General features: G+C 47.8%; 1 protein-coding gene and 1 long non-coding RNA gene across 4 annotated transcripts in view; one reads left to right on the top strand and one right to left on the bottom strand.

The window, feature by feature from the left end:
- Window positions 1–4,718, bottom strand: part of LOC142830750 (uncharacterized) — a 113,089-nt gene extending 108,371 nt beyond the window's left edge. The window contains exon 1 of the long non-coding RNA XR_012906205.1: window positions 4,609–4,718. This is a non-coding gene — a long non-coding RNA (uncharacterized LOC142830750). The remainder of the gene's footprint in view (window positions 1–4,608) is intronic.
- NMNAT3 (nicotinamide nucleotide adenylyltransferase 3) overlaps window positions 4,562–13,434 on the top strand; it is an 84,297-nt gene continuing 75,424 nt past the window's right edge. For all 3 annotated transcript variants that reach the window (XM_025185609.2, XM_006124986.4, XM_025185610.2), the window contains exon 1: window positions 4,562–4,693. The gene's annotated coding sequence lies outside the window, so the exon portion shown is untranslated. The remainder of the gene's footprint in view (window positions 4,694–13,434) is intronic.

Raw genomic sequence — 13,434 nt, 5'->3', positions numbered from 1 at the left:
GCAAAAGGACATAGTCTCCAGTCGCTCCTCTTGTACACCCTTCCATACTCATTTCCAGTACAGACCTCATCTTTACCACCCCTTTGACCAGTGTTCACTCTAAGCTGTGAGGCAGCACAGCTTCGCAGGTGATTAATCAGCCCCACCCAGTCAGTCAGCTCCATGCAAGGAGCCCTGAGCCTCTGGCTGGGCAGGGCTGATTAATCCACCTGTGAAGCTGTGCTGCTTAGTGGGAACACTGCCTTTGACCCCCAGCTTCCTTGCTATGGCCAGCCATGGTACCTGACAAGGCTGTTCCCCACTCTGGCACTCTTTGCACAGAAGGCAGGGACCTGCAAGAGACTTCCTTGCCATTAAAGGCTTATCTTAAAACTTCCCAAAGTTACACATTCTCTAGCCTTGGATTTGTATTGCTGCCAACACCCAAATGCAAAACCCCATTGAGAACATAGGAAGGTGCAGTGGGAATGCCTTCTTGTGAGATACACTCAAGCTCTCCTGCTGGACAGATGAGAACTGTAATTTCTTTTAGTAGTTTGGCTTTGCAGTCTTAGGCAGTGCAAACAGAACCTCCCACCTTAGGACATAGGAATCAGATCATTGTCTTAAATGGGTGATTTTTATTATCAACAAAAACTGCATTTAACGCCAATGACCTAAAAAACCCAGGAGGGACTCTTATGAATTGTGTATGAATGAAATGTAAATACTGCAGTGATCCTGATCCTGTGTATTAGGAAGGAAAGGAGGTGAATCAACCACTTCCTGCAGAGAGAGACGTAAGAGGAACCAGTGCTCCATTCCCTTTTCTCCGCATTCATATACACAAAAAGAGCTGTCCAACTGTGACAGGGGAACTCTGGGCACAAATTCTCAACATCCAGGAAATGCTAGTGCTGCTGATGAGGGAATCTGTGGAGCAGCTAGAGCTGCTGCTAAACTTTCTACCTGGACTCTGATGCACCCCAATGACTCTTGCTACATTTCAAGGCATTGGTTTCTCTGACCTTTTGGAGCATCCCAAGAGAGGTAGGAGATTGCCTTTTTCTCCATACCCATGCCCCATTCAGTCTACCCCAAGGAAAGGCAGAGAGTAAAAAAGGTTAAATGGACTAATAGCAAGTGGTTGTCTTCCTATGGTTCTTCAAATGGATAGCCCTATTATAAGTAGCAGAGGAGTTCAGGGAAGAGTTTTGCCCCTTTCAGAGGTAATCTTTGAAGGAACTTAAAGTGCTGGTAGTTCATTCAGATGGGTAAAATGCTCAGGTCAGAAGAGTGAAAATAGGTGGGGAGTGTGAGAGACCCACTGCTACTACTGCACTGAGTCAGGTCCCCCTGGTGATCCCTGAAGCTGGATCCTTGTGGGGACAGAATGCTATGGGGGTGGGGGGAGGAGAGGAGGGCAAGACAATGGCAGGAAGAGGTGGGGCCTGAGGAACAGACAGCCCCCGGGGCCTGCAGACTACTGAGTGAGATTGTGCAATTGCTATGGTCACTGATGGCTTGTGGGCTGGGAGTTTGAGATGCTGCATTTTAAGCCTAAGCATCCTATCTTTCAACAGTAGTCAATGCCAGGTGCTTCAGAATGAACAGGGAAATTACTGAGTGATTCATTCCCAGGTTCTGGCAGTGAAAGTCACCTAGATGAATCCCTGACCATCTTGACTAATAGCCATTGGATATCCTCCATGAATGTATCTGGGTTTTTTATTAAAGCCAGTTATAATTTTGGCCTTCAGGACATCTGCTGGCAACAAGTTCCACATGATGACTGTGTGGTGTATGAAGTACTTTCTTTTGTTTGTTTTTAAGCTTGCTGCTTATTAATTTCATTAGGTGACCCCTTGCTCTTGTGTTGAATGAAGTGAAAATCACTTCTTTACTTTCTCCACCTCCTTCATGGATGCAAGAGTCCTTGTCTAACTATGTGCAGAGACACCAAGATTCATTAGTAGATCTCTGTGATTTTTTTTTCTACAAAACTCTTTTTGGCTGAAAAATGCAGATTTGGGTCAAGCAATATATTTTACAAAGTTGGCTCAAATTTGGATCACTTTGTCTGAATATTTTAAAAACAAAACATTGATTGGAAGCAACTTCTTGGTTCAGTTTTTACTGTAATTTTATTAATGAAATGTTGGAAAAACCCAAACAGCATGTTCAAACAAAACATTTAGTTGAACTCAAAATTACATTTTATTAAAATTTACTAGAAAATATTTGTTTCAGACTATTGTTTTAAATTTTAGTTCCCTCACCAAACCCCAAAATCAGTTATTCATAGGCTACGTCTAGACTGCATCCCTTTTCCATCAAAGGGATGCAAATTAGACATATCGCAATTGCTAATGAAGCGGGGATTTAAATCTCCCCCGCTTCATTAGCATAAAAATGGCTGCCGCTTTTTTTTGGCACGGAGCTTTGCCCGAAAAAAGCGCCAGTCTAGACGCGGATCTTTCGGAAAATAAAGCCTTTTCCGAAAGATCCCTTATCCCTTATTTTAAGAGGAATAAGGGATCTTTCAGAAAAGGCTTTATTTTCCGAAAGATCCGCGTTTAGACTGGCGCTTTTTTCCGGCAAAACTCCGTGCTGAAAAAAAGCGGCAGCCATTTTTATGCTAATGAAGCAGGGGAGATTTAAATCCCCGCTTCATTAGCAATTGCGATACGTCTAATTTGCATCCCTTTTACGGAAAAGGGATGCAATCTAGATGTAGCCATACAGTTTTAGTAATAAGGCCATAACTTTAAGATTTTCCATTTAAATTTATTTAAGCTCCCATCAGGTTGCAACTAAGGACACAAGAGAGACAATGTCATAGAAGATTAGAGTGAAAAGAAACCACAGGAGGTCATCTAGTCCAATGCCCTGCTCAAAACAGGATCAACCCCAACTAAACCAATCCAGCTGGGGCTTTGTCAAGTCTCACCTTAAAAACGTCTGAAGATGGAGATTCTACCACCTTGCTAGGCAACCCATTCCAGTGATTCACTAGCCTTCTAGTGAACTAGTTTTTCCTAATATCCAGCCTACATCTCCCCCACTGCAATTAGAGACCATTGCTTCTTGTTCTGTCATCTGTCACCACTGAGAATAGCCTGGCTCCATCCTCTTTGGAACCCCACTTCAGGTACTTGCAGGCTGCTATCAAATCCCCCCATCACTCTTCTGTTCTGTAAACTAAATAAGCCCAGTTCCCTCAGCCTCTGCTCATAAATCATGTTTCCCTGCCTTCTCGTAATTTTCATTGCCCTCGGCTGGATACTCTTCAATTTCTCCAAACCCTTTCTGTGACGAGGGACCCAAAACTGGACACAGTACTTCAGAGGTGGCCTCACCAATGCAGAATGAAGGGTAATAATCACTTCCCTCGATCTGATCTGGTGGCTCAGTATGACACCAAATACAGCTTTTGGTCATCCCTGCTGCGCAGGAGCGGAGCTGGAGCTGGGCCCCAGTGTAGCTGCCCCTATTGGTGCCCTGGCCCCAGCTTCAGACTTTCCTCATGGTTGGAGATGAGGCCAGGACAAGCTGGTTGGTGGCTGCCCAGCTGCTTCCCCGACTGGCCACAGGAAGGGCTGGTGGCGATCCGTCCCAGTGCTCCACCGCTGCTGCAATCCTGGCCCAGCTGCTCATCTAGACATCACTGCCTGGTTGCAGCCCAGTCCCAGCCAGGTAAGGTAATCCTGTCCCAAGCCCCGCCCCCCACATATTCTATTTCCCACCTGCAGTGCCCTGCCCTGCTTCCTGCACCTCCTCCACACCCCAACCTTGTGCCCTTGATCCCATCATACAGCTGAACTCCCTGTCCTGAGACCCTCATACACTCCAACGCTGACTCCTGCAGTCCCACATCCTCAGCCCTATGCCATAAGATTGACAGAAGATAGCCTGAATGCCTTTATGAAGCTGAATTTGATCACTTATGATGTAAACTTCAAAGAAATGTGCAAAAGCTGCAGTAGTCCCATTAAATAAAGTCTGTGAGTACAATGCTTCATTTATGCTATTATGAATCATGTCAATTAATAATGTTAAGTTGTAGATTTTCAGTCATGCAAATAGGCATTCTTATATGGCTCTTTGTTGACCACTTGTTCTGAATTTTGGTGTAGTTTGGCTCTTCAGTTTGACACAGTTGCCCTCCCCTGGGTATGAGGATGACGGGCTCCTTGGGGCAAGTGGAATCACCGGGTGGGGTGGATGTATAGGAGTGGTTCCCTGAGGGTGGGGTATGGCAGTGGTGACTAGTGCCTGTGAGGAGAGGAGATGCAAGTACATCCACCCAGAATGGCATGGAGGGTGCATGTGGGGGACACCTCATTGAGCAATTACAGTGTTGGTGGAGGCTTAGGAAAGCAGTGCGCCTCTGCGGTGCTACCCGGAGTCACCTGTATCAGTGGGGTGGGGCGGTAGCTGGGCTAGGAGGTATATGGGAGCAGGGCCCCAGGAATGCGGGTATACAGGGACCAGGCTCCCTGGGGAAATGGAGGGAGGGGGCTGGGATCGCTGGGGGACGCAGTTTTATAAAGACCGGGCCAGGGCGCTCTGGGATCAGGCTCCTGGGAAGCGGAGGGGGCGGGGCTCCCGGGGGCGGAGTCGAGTCACCTCGCTCTTGGCGCTGCCCCACGCAGGCCGGGCCTGAGGCCGACGCGGTGCCTGGTCGCAGGAAGGAGCCCGAGCCCCGCAGCGGGTAAGGGAGGAAAGGGGAGCGACGCAGCCCCTCCCCCCACTACGGGCTCTCGTGCGCGCCTGGGCCCGGGCCGCCGCGGCCGTTAGGGCCCATCTCTGCGCTGCCCAGCGAGCTGCGCTCGGCCCCTCCGCGGGCGGGTCGGGCCCAGGCCGCTCCCCGCCCAGGCTCCGCTCCGGCCAATGGGACGTACCTCCTCCCCCGCCGGGAGCGCCTCCGCGCCCCCGGGCGCTACAACCGGGCTGGGAGTCCCAGGTGCCCCTCCCCGGCGGCCCCGCTGCGCGCCCGGTTTGCCAGCGCGGCCCTGGGGGCTGCGATCCAGCCCTCCCCTGGCCTGGCCACGCCTGGGGCTGAGGTTTCCGTGGTTTCTGCCACTGCTGCCTCGGGGCCTTGGCAGCTCGGGCCCGAACCAGCAGGTGTCATCTCGGTGGGAGAGTGGGGGTGATGTGCCAGCCAGGCGTGTCTGGGTTTGCCCTCCAAACCACAACACGTCTCTCGCCTCCCAGGCCATGTGGGAGCCTTGTGCGGAGCTCGGATGCCTCCCTGGACTCTGGTCACAAACCTGGCTATTTACCTTTAATGACGCTTTTCACATTTCCACGTGAAAACTAAGAGATGCCTCCTTTAACTCTCTTTCTGTGCTGCATGGGCTTGCGTTTTATTTTCAGAGTTGGCTGGCACAGCAGATAGCTTTGTTGGTGTGGATGGTCTCAGTTGAGCTTTCTCTATCTACACATGATTTGTGCTTAAGCCAGAGGAGAAAGAAAGGGAGATGTATACAAAATAGGATGTGTGCACATGTATGGCTGATGAGTAGAGCTTTGGGTGGATACAAAAATGTGAATCCGCATCGATCCAGTCCACCAAGCTCAAGGTCTCATCCAATCTGCAATCCAGACTACTTGTATCCACTAAACAGATTTAGAGCAGAGGGAGCACAGATGAGCAAAGAGGGAGCAGACTCCTGCAGGGAGGAGGCAGGCAGCATGCCCCAGGTGAGTGCTCAGGAAGGGGCAGGGAAGGAGAAGCAGAAGCAGGGCAGGGTGGGCGCTTGACCCATCCTGTAGGGAGAGTTAGGATGCAACTTCTTGTGTCTTTTCTCTGCCAGCAGTGCAGGGGCAAGCCCTGGCACTCCTTCTCCTCCCCCCCCCCCCCCACACTTCACCTGGCATGGTGGGGGCAGTGGAAGGAGAGTGCACAGGAACCCACTTCATTCCATTATCTGCTGTGTCTAAAAGTAGTGGGTGGTAGCCATCCACAAGAGAATGCCAGTGAAAATGGGGTGGAGGTGGGGAGAGAGGACCAAAACCCAGATTGCTCAGTTTTTCTGCTTTGATTTTATTGCCATATTTGACAACAACTGCTGCCTAATTTTACTTCGTGTCAAATGTAATGAAATTGAAAACATCAACAAGAAGGATCAGATGGTCTCAGAATTGCTATTGTTTACCTCTTCAGCTTTGTAGTGTTACAGTATGTGTAATTAGTTCATTTACTGTAAGATTTTATTCTAGACTAGGGAGGTCAGTGGTTAATTGGTTAACTGGTAAACTTCACCCTTACCAGATGATACTTAAGAATTAAGTGTGGCCCAGTGGCTGGGAGGCTGCTCAAGCCCATCTGGACTTGCCATGCTGCACTGCACTGTGGGCAAGGGGGAGCTCCAGCTTGGCTGGGTCCAGCATGCTGCCTGCAGCGGACCTGGCCAAGCTGGAGCAGCCCATGGCGGGCCTGGCAAGATTGGAGCAGCCCCTCGCCCGTGGGATCCTGTTTAAGTGGTTAATTTGTGAAGTGTAATATTGAATTGATTAACAGATTAATCAGGGATTTTACAGACCTAATCTATAAAATCCAGCTATAGGAGCATATAATATTGATGCTACTTGGATTTAGCATAAATTATAATTCATGTCTGTAACTTTAGAAGTGCAAATTCAGGAATTTTACATTTAAACTGAAGATGGCTCACAGCTATTTTGCTCTGAGCTGTGAGTTCTTCAGATTTCTTAAGATAAGCAGCATTGAGACGGGTTGGGTCAGTATCTTTATAGCAGTGGTCTCCAACCTTTTTAGGCACAAGATCACTGGATTTTTTTGAAATCCAGGATCATCAACCTCAAACCCAAATACCTTTGCCCTGCTCATTCTAACCTCCCCCATCCTCACTCATTTTCACAGAGCTGAGGCAAAAGGGTTGGGATGCAGGCTCTGGTCTTGGAATGTAGAAGGAGTTCTGGGGCTGATCCTGGAGCAGAGAGTAGGGAGACAGGAGGGACTCAGGGCTAGGTCAGGATTCAGGATGTGGGCTCTGGCTGGGCACCACTTACCTCAGATGGCTCTTGGGCAATGGAAGAGGGGGGCTAAGACAGGCTCAGCTCTGCTCTGGCTCTGCACCTCTCCCCAAAATGGTGGGCATATGCAGCAGCAGTTTCTGGGGGTTAGAGACAGGGGGCTCAGAGCATTGCCCTCCCCTCTCCTTCCCCCCCTCTGGGCTCAGGCCCCACTTATGTAACATACACCCTGGTGTGGTGCACTGTCCTATCTAGTGGCACTGAGACCACTTAGAGAGAATAATGAGGCTTCTGTACAGCCTTAGTTGAGAGGCAGCTGGCTTTTAGCTCATGTGTTAGAGACTCAAGCATTACGCTCCAGAGGACCCACATTGGATATGCTTGTCAGTGTTACAAGTTGGGGCTCATTTCCGATTTTCAACTGGGAATTCTCTGAAACTTGGGATGTGCTTCCTTAGCTAGGTATGGAGTCCTGTGACACCTTATAGACTAACTGAAGTGTTGGAGCATAAGCTTTCGTGGGCAAAGACCCACTTTGTCAGATGCATATAACTAAGTGGGTCTTTTCCCACGAAAGCTCATGCTCCAACACTTCGGTTAATCTATAAGGTGCCACAGGACTCCTTGCCGCTTTTGCAGATTCAGACTAACATGACTTCCTCTCTGATACTTAGCTAGGTATGTAATCCATAGACCATAGATGAAAGAAGTAAATATGTAAGACTGTGCATATGTGACCTCCCCCACTGTTACTTGAGACCATTGTGTCTTGTTTTGCCATCTGTCCCTACTGAGAACAGCTTCTCACCATCCTCTTTGGAACCTCCCTTCAGGAAGTTGAAGGCTGCTATCAAATCCTCCCTCACTCTTCTGCAGACTAAATAAGCCCAAATCCCTCAGCCTCTCCTCGTATGTCATGTGCTCCAGCCCCCTAATCGTTTTTGCCTTTTGCTGGACCCTTTCGAATGCATCCACATCCTTTTTGAAGTGGGGGGCCCAGAATTGGATGCGATACTCCAGATGTGGCTTCACCAGTGTCAAAGGGAAATAATCACTTCTGTAGATCTGCTGGCAATGCTCCTCCTAATGCACCCTAATGTTCCATTTGCCGCCTTGGCTACAAGGGCACACTGTTAACTCATATCCAGCTTCTCATCAACTGTAATTCCCAGGTCCTTTTCTGCTGAACTGCTACCTAGCCAGTCACTCCCCAGCCTGTAACAGTGTTTGGGATTCTTCCATCCCAAGTGCAGGACTGTGCACTTGTCCTTGTTGAACCTCATCAGATTCCTTTTGGCTCAATCCTCTAATCCAGTGTTTCTCAAACTGTGCTCTGTAGAGCCCCAGGGCTCCGCGAGACGCGAGGTTGACAAACTGGAAAGCCTTCAAAAGCATAATTGAGAATTGCCTCGAGCTGACGCAATTAACACACACCGCTGGGGCGCGGCATACATTTTTACACATGTAAAGGGCTCCGGAGCCCAAAAAGTTTGAGAACCGCTGCTCTAATCTGTCCCGGTCACGCTGGACCCTATCCCTGCCCCCAAACATCTCTACCTCTGCCCTTAGTTTAGTATAATCCTCAAACTTGCTGAGGGTGCAATCTCTCAGCTCATCTAGGACATTGATAATGATGTTGAACAAAACCGACCCTAGAACAGAATCTTGGGGCACTTCGCTTGAAACTGACCACCAACCTAACATCACTGTACATTTCAAAATGTCTTTGTACATTTCAAAAGCAGAATCGCAGCAAAAGTGGCGTGAGTGGAGACTGCTTCAGTCCCTGCTCGTGCTGTTTCCTGCTGTGCCTCTTCCTCCCCTGTTCCCTAGGACATGGTGCTGGGTGAGAACCGGCTTTTAAGCCGGCTCCCCCAGGCACTGGCTTCTGCTCCCCCTTTGCTGTCTCTAGTAGAGGCAGCAAGGTGGGGGAAGCAACTATTTGCATCACTAGCTGACTATCTGATAAGCTTATGCTTATTGTATAGTAGACTGGTTGATAAGTTGCTTACAGTCCTAGTTTCCACCACTCCTGATTTCACCCCTAATAAATTTATTTTACTATCTCTAAATGAATTGCAAAGTTAGGTAATAGAACAGATTTATTTTTTAATTGACCAGTCTTGTGGATTTGTGGAAGCTTTTATAATTTAAGTTTCTAGTGTTTTAAAAAGGGAGATGCTACTTGACTAAAATTGGCTGATCACTTGGTCTTGCTTTTAGTCATGTATGTAACTTTTTCCTAATTGCAAGACACTGTTCAATCATGTGCATTGAACAAAGTCATGTTTAGGAGGGAAGAGAGATTTTCAAATTCAGTACTCTCTGTGGGCTTTATTCCGTAGTCCTTGTTCAGGCAAAACTCTAATGCTGCACGACAAGGATCTAAATGGGAGGAATAAAAGCAGGAATGGGTGCTTCAGACGGGTGGGAATATTGGGAATTGTTGCATAAGTAATCACACACTGACTTCCATGTTGCAAGTTGTGCACAAACTGACTTGAAGCTAGGTTTAATTGATTTTTGTGAGGCTTCATGAACATCTCAGTCTGCCTACATGCAATGCATAGAATCCTAGAATACAAGAACTGAAACCGAACTGAACCCCCGAGAGGTCAAGTCCAGTCCCCTGCCCTCATGTCAGGAACAAGCTCCATCTAGATCATCCCTGATAGATGTTTGTCTAACCTGTACTTAAATTTCTCCAGTGATAGAGATTCCACAGCCTCCCTAAGCAATTTATTTCCGTGCTTAACCACCCTGACAGTTAGGAAGTTTTTAACAACGTCCAACCTAAACCTTCCTTGCTGAAACTTTATCCTTTTGCTTTTTGTCCTATTTTCAGAGGTTAAGGAAAATATTTTTTTCTCTCTCCTCTCCGTGACACCCTTTTAGGTACTTAAAAGCTGCTATCTTTTCCAAACTAAACCCCAGTTCTTTCAGTCTTCTGTCATAGGCCCTGTTTTCTAGATCTTTAATCATTCTTGTTGTTCTTCTCTGGACCTTCCCCAGTTTCTCCAAATCTTTCCTGAAATGTTGTGCCCAGAACTGGACCCAATACTCCAATTGAGGCCTAATCAGCACAGAGTAGAGCAGAGGAATTACTTCTGTGTCTTGCTCTCAACATTCCTGTTGTTAATTCCATGATGCATTCTGGTATCATGTTTGGTTTTACTGCAATAAAAACACTGTTGCCTCATATTTAGTTTGGGTCCGCTATGGCCTTTAGATGACTGTCTAGTACTGCAGAAAGGTACTGTATATGTGAAACAGATTTTTCCTTCCTAAGTGAAGTACTTTGCATTTTTCCTTATTAAACTTCATCCTATTTTCCTCAGACCATTTCTCTAGTTTGTCCAGATTATTTTGAATTCTAACCCTATCCTCTAAAGCACTTGTACTTGATACCTACCAGCTTGGTGGTATCTGCAAACTAAATAAGCATATGACATTATCTGAATCATTGATGAAGATATTGAATAGAACCGGACCCCAAACTGACCCGTGCGGAAACCCGTTATACCCTTTCAGCATGACTGTGAACCATTAATAACCAGTTCACAGCAGACTCAGCCAGCCTCTCCTTCTGGCTGGGGTGCACACTCAGCCACATCCTAGCTCCTCCCCTTTCACATCCCCTCTGGCTTCCTTATCTAGTCCTCTGGCTAATGAAACCCTCAACTGCTTCCATTAGGCCTTCAGGCCTGGGCTTCCTCAGCTGGCTGTAATTGGCTTTTTCAGCCAGGCTATAGTGGCAGAGCTCTGGCTTAGCTAGCAGTTTGTTACAGTACATACGTGATTTTACAAACCACATGGGCTGTTATGAGATGCTTTATTGCTGTGAAAAGTCAATGAAAATTTGTTAGTTTGTCAGTTGTTTGCAATGGCATAAAGTGGCATGCATTTCAGAAACTAAACATTTTTTATAAAAGGGTAGAACAAATGACATTTTTAATTGTTTATTTCAGAAATTTAATTACAATGAACATTCCCCCAAGATTTAAATTTTCAAACTTAATTCAAGAAATTGGCATAATATTTTCTTATTGTTTTATTTTAGCTAATTTGATGTTTTTAAATTACAAGAAAATAATGATGCAGCAGCTTAATTGAAATAATGCAAAGAAGGCACATGGATGCATCTGTATTGGGGAATCTTCCTTTGATACTGCTTCTAATGGAGTAATCTGAAGAACAAAGTACGAGGATGTGTTTTGAAGGGGCGCCAGCTTGTGGGGAGGAGCAGGCAATTCCAAAGTGGCTAACTCCCTCTGTTAGCACCTCAGGCATTTTAAATTCATGGTAGTGAGACATATTGCAGCTTATCTGTAAGCAACCATGCCCATGAATATCCTGCTATCAGCTGCTGTTTGCTCAGAAAATTACTGCTTTTGGACCAAGAAAGGACAGTTGAATGCTTAAAGCCAAGAAAAATGGAGGGAGCCCCCAAATAAAACTCAACCCCATCTCACAAAACCACACATCTTTGCCCTGCTCTGCCCCTCCTCTGAGACCACTCCTTTGCTCACTACATTTTCCCCTCCCTGTGTCTCTTGCTTTCCCCACCCTCACTCGCTCATTTTCACCAGGCTGGATCAGGCAGTTGGGGTCCAGAAGGGGATGAGAGCGCCAGCTGGGGGGGGGGGAACAGTTTGGAGTACAGGAGGGGCTCTGGTCTGTGGGTTGGGACTGACTGGTTCAGAGTATGGGAGGGGGCTTCAGGCTGAGAAAGGTGGCTGGAGTGTGTGTGTGAGGGGGGATAGGGCTCTGGCTGAAGGGTGCAGACTTGGGTGGGACTGGGGATGATGAGGGGTTTGGGATAGGGATGTGAAGGACTAACCAACTATCTGATATGCAAATGCTTACTGGATAACTAACAGGATAGTCTACCGGTCACTCTCCCTCCCTCTCCTGCTCCTTGCTACCTCTGTCAGATATAGGCAGCAAAGAAGGGGAGAACATAAGAACGGCCGTACTGGGTCAGACCAAAGGTCCATCTAGCCCAGTAGCCTGTCTGCTGACAGTGGCCAGCACCAGGTGCCCCAGAGAGGGTGGACTGAAGACAATCATCAAGCGATTTGTCTCCTGCCATCCTTCTCCAGCCTCTGACAAACAGAGGCCAGGGACACCATTTCTGTCCCCTGGCTAATAGCCTTTTATAGACCTAACCTCCATGAAGAGGGTGATACTTCAAAGTGGCAGCACCACACAGAACCAAGGGTCAGTAGGGGTATGTCTACACTACAGCTAGTTCGAATTAGCATTTTGCTAATTCGAACTAGCATGTCCACATTGAGTGGACCCTGAACCGAGGTTAAGGCTGGCCGGAAGCAGTGCCGGCAAGGCATCAGATTAGGACTTAGAGCATGGAGCTGCTGCCCCAGGCTAGCCGAGGGCTGTGGTTAAAGGGACCCGACCCCCACCCCGGACAGACAGTTCTCAGGGGTTCCCTGTTCGCTTGTCTAACTCGATGAGGGACAGCAAATCAGTCCTGGCTTGGAGTGCCCTGAATGCCCACACTCGGCACATCACAGCACTTGGCCATCAGCCCGGCTGCACTTGCCGCAGGCTGCCATCCGGGGGGTGGGGTCAATCGGGGGGCTGCAGGAGAGCTTCCACCCCGAGGAGCCTGCAGAGCCACCCCAGTCCTCCCCATCGGGGGCTCGTACCACATTCCTCCCTCACCTCCTTTCACTTACCCCTCCCTAGCCCCCCTTCCTGATGTACAAAATAAAGGACACGTAAGTTCAAAAATAGAAACTCTCTTTATTGAACAAAACTCGGGGAGACTGGGAAAAAGAGGTGAGAGAGGGGAAGAGAGAGGGTGGGAGGGGGAGGAAGAAACCTAGGAGGAGGGAGCTGGAAGGGGGAAGCCAGGGGAAGAAGGAGGAGGGGAGGTATCAAACTATGGTACGCCATATCTTCAGTACTGTGTACAGATGTGATTTCCTCACCCCAGAAAAGATATTTTGGCCTTGGAAAAGGTTCGGAAAAGGTTCAGAAAAGGGCAACTAAAATGATCAGGGGTTTGGAACAGGTCCCATATAAAGAGAGGCTAAAGAAACTGGGACTTTTCAGCTTAGAAAAGAGGAGACTGAGGGGGGATATGATAGAGGTCTATAGAAGCATGAGTGGTGTGGAGAGGGTGCAAAAAGAAAAGTTATTTATTAGTTCCCATAATAGAAGGACTAGAGGACACCAAATGAGATGAATGGGTAGCAGGCTTCAAACTAATAACAGAAAGTTCTTCACAAAGCAAATAGTCAACCTGTGGAACTCCTTGCTGCAGGAGGCTGTGAAGGCTACAACTAGAACAGAGTTTAAAGAGAAGTTAGATAAATTCATGGAGGTTGGGTCCATGGAGTGGTATTAGCCAGGGGGTAGAAATGGTGTCCCTGGCCTCTGTTTGTGGAAGGCTGCAGATGGATGGCATGAGACAAATGGCTTGGTCAT

Source organism: Pelodiscus sinensis, chromosome 10, assembly GCF_049634645.1.
Source record: "Pelodiscus sinensis isolate JC-2024 chromosome 10, ASM4963464v1, whole genome shotgun sequence".
NCBI classification, from domain to species: domain Eukaryota; kingdom Metazoa; phylum Chordata; order Testudines; family Trionychidae; genus Pelodiscus; species Pelodiscus sinensis.
The sequence above is the reverse complement of the archived record's forward strand: the minus strand, read 5'-3'. Positions and strand labels throughout refer to the sequence as shown.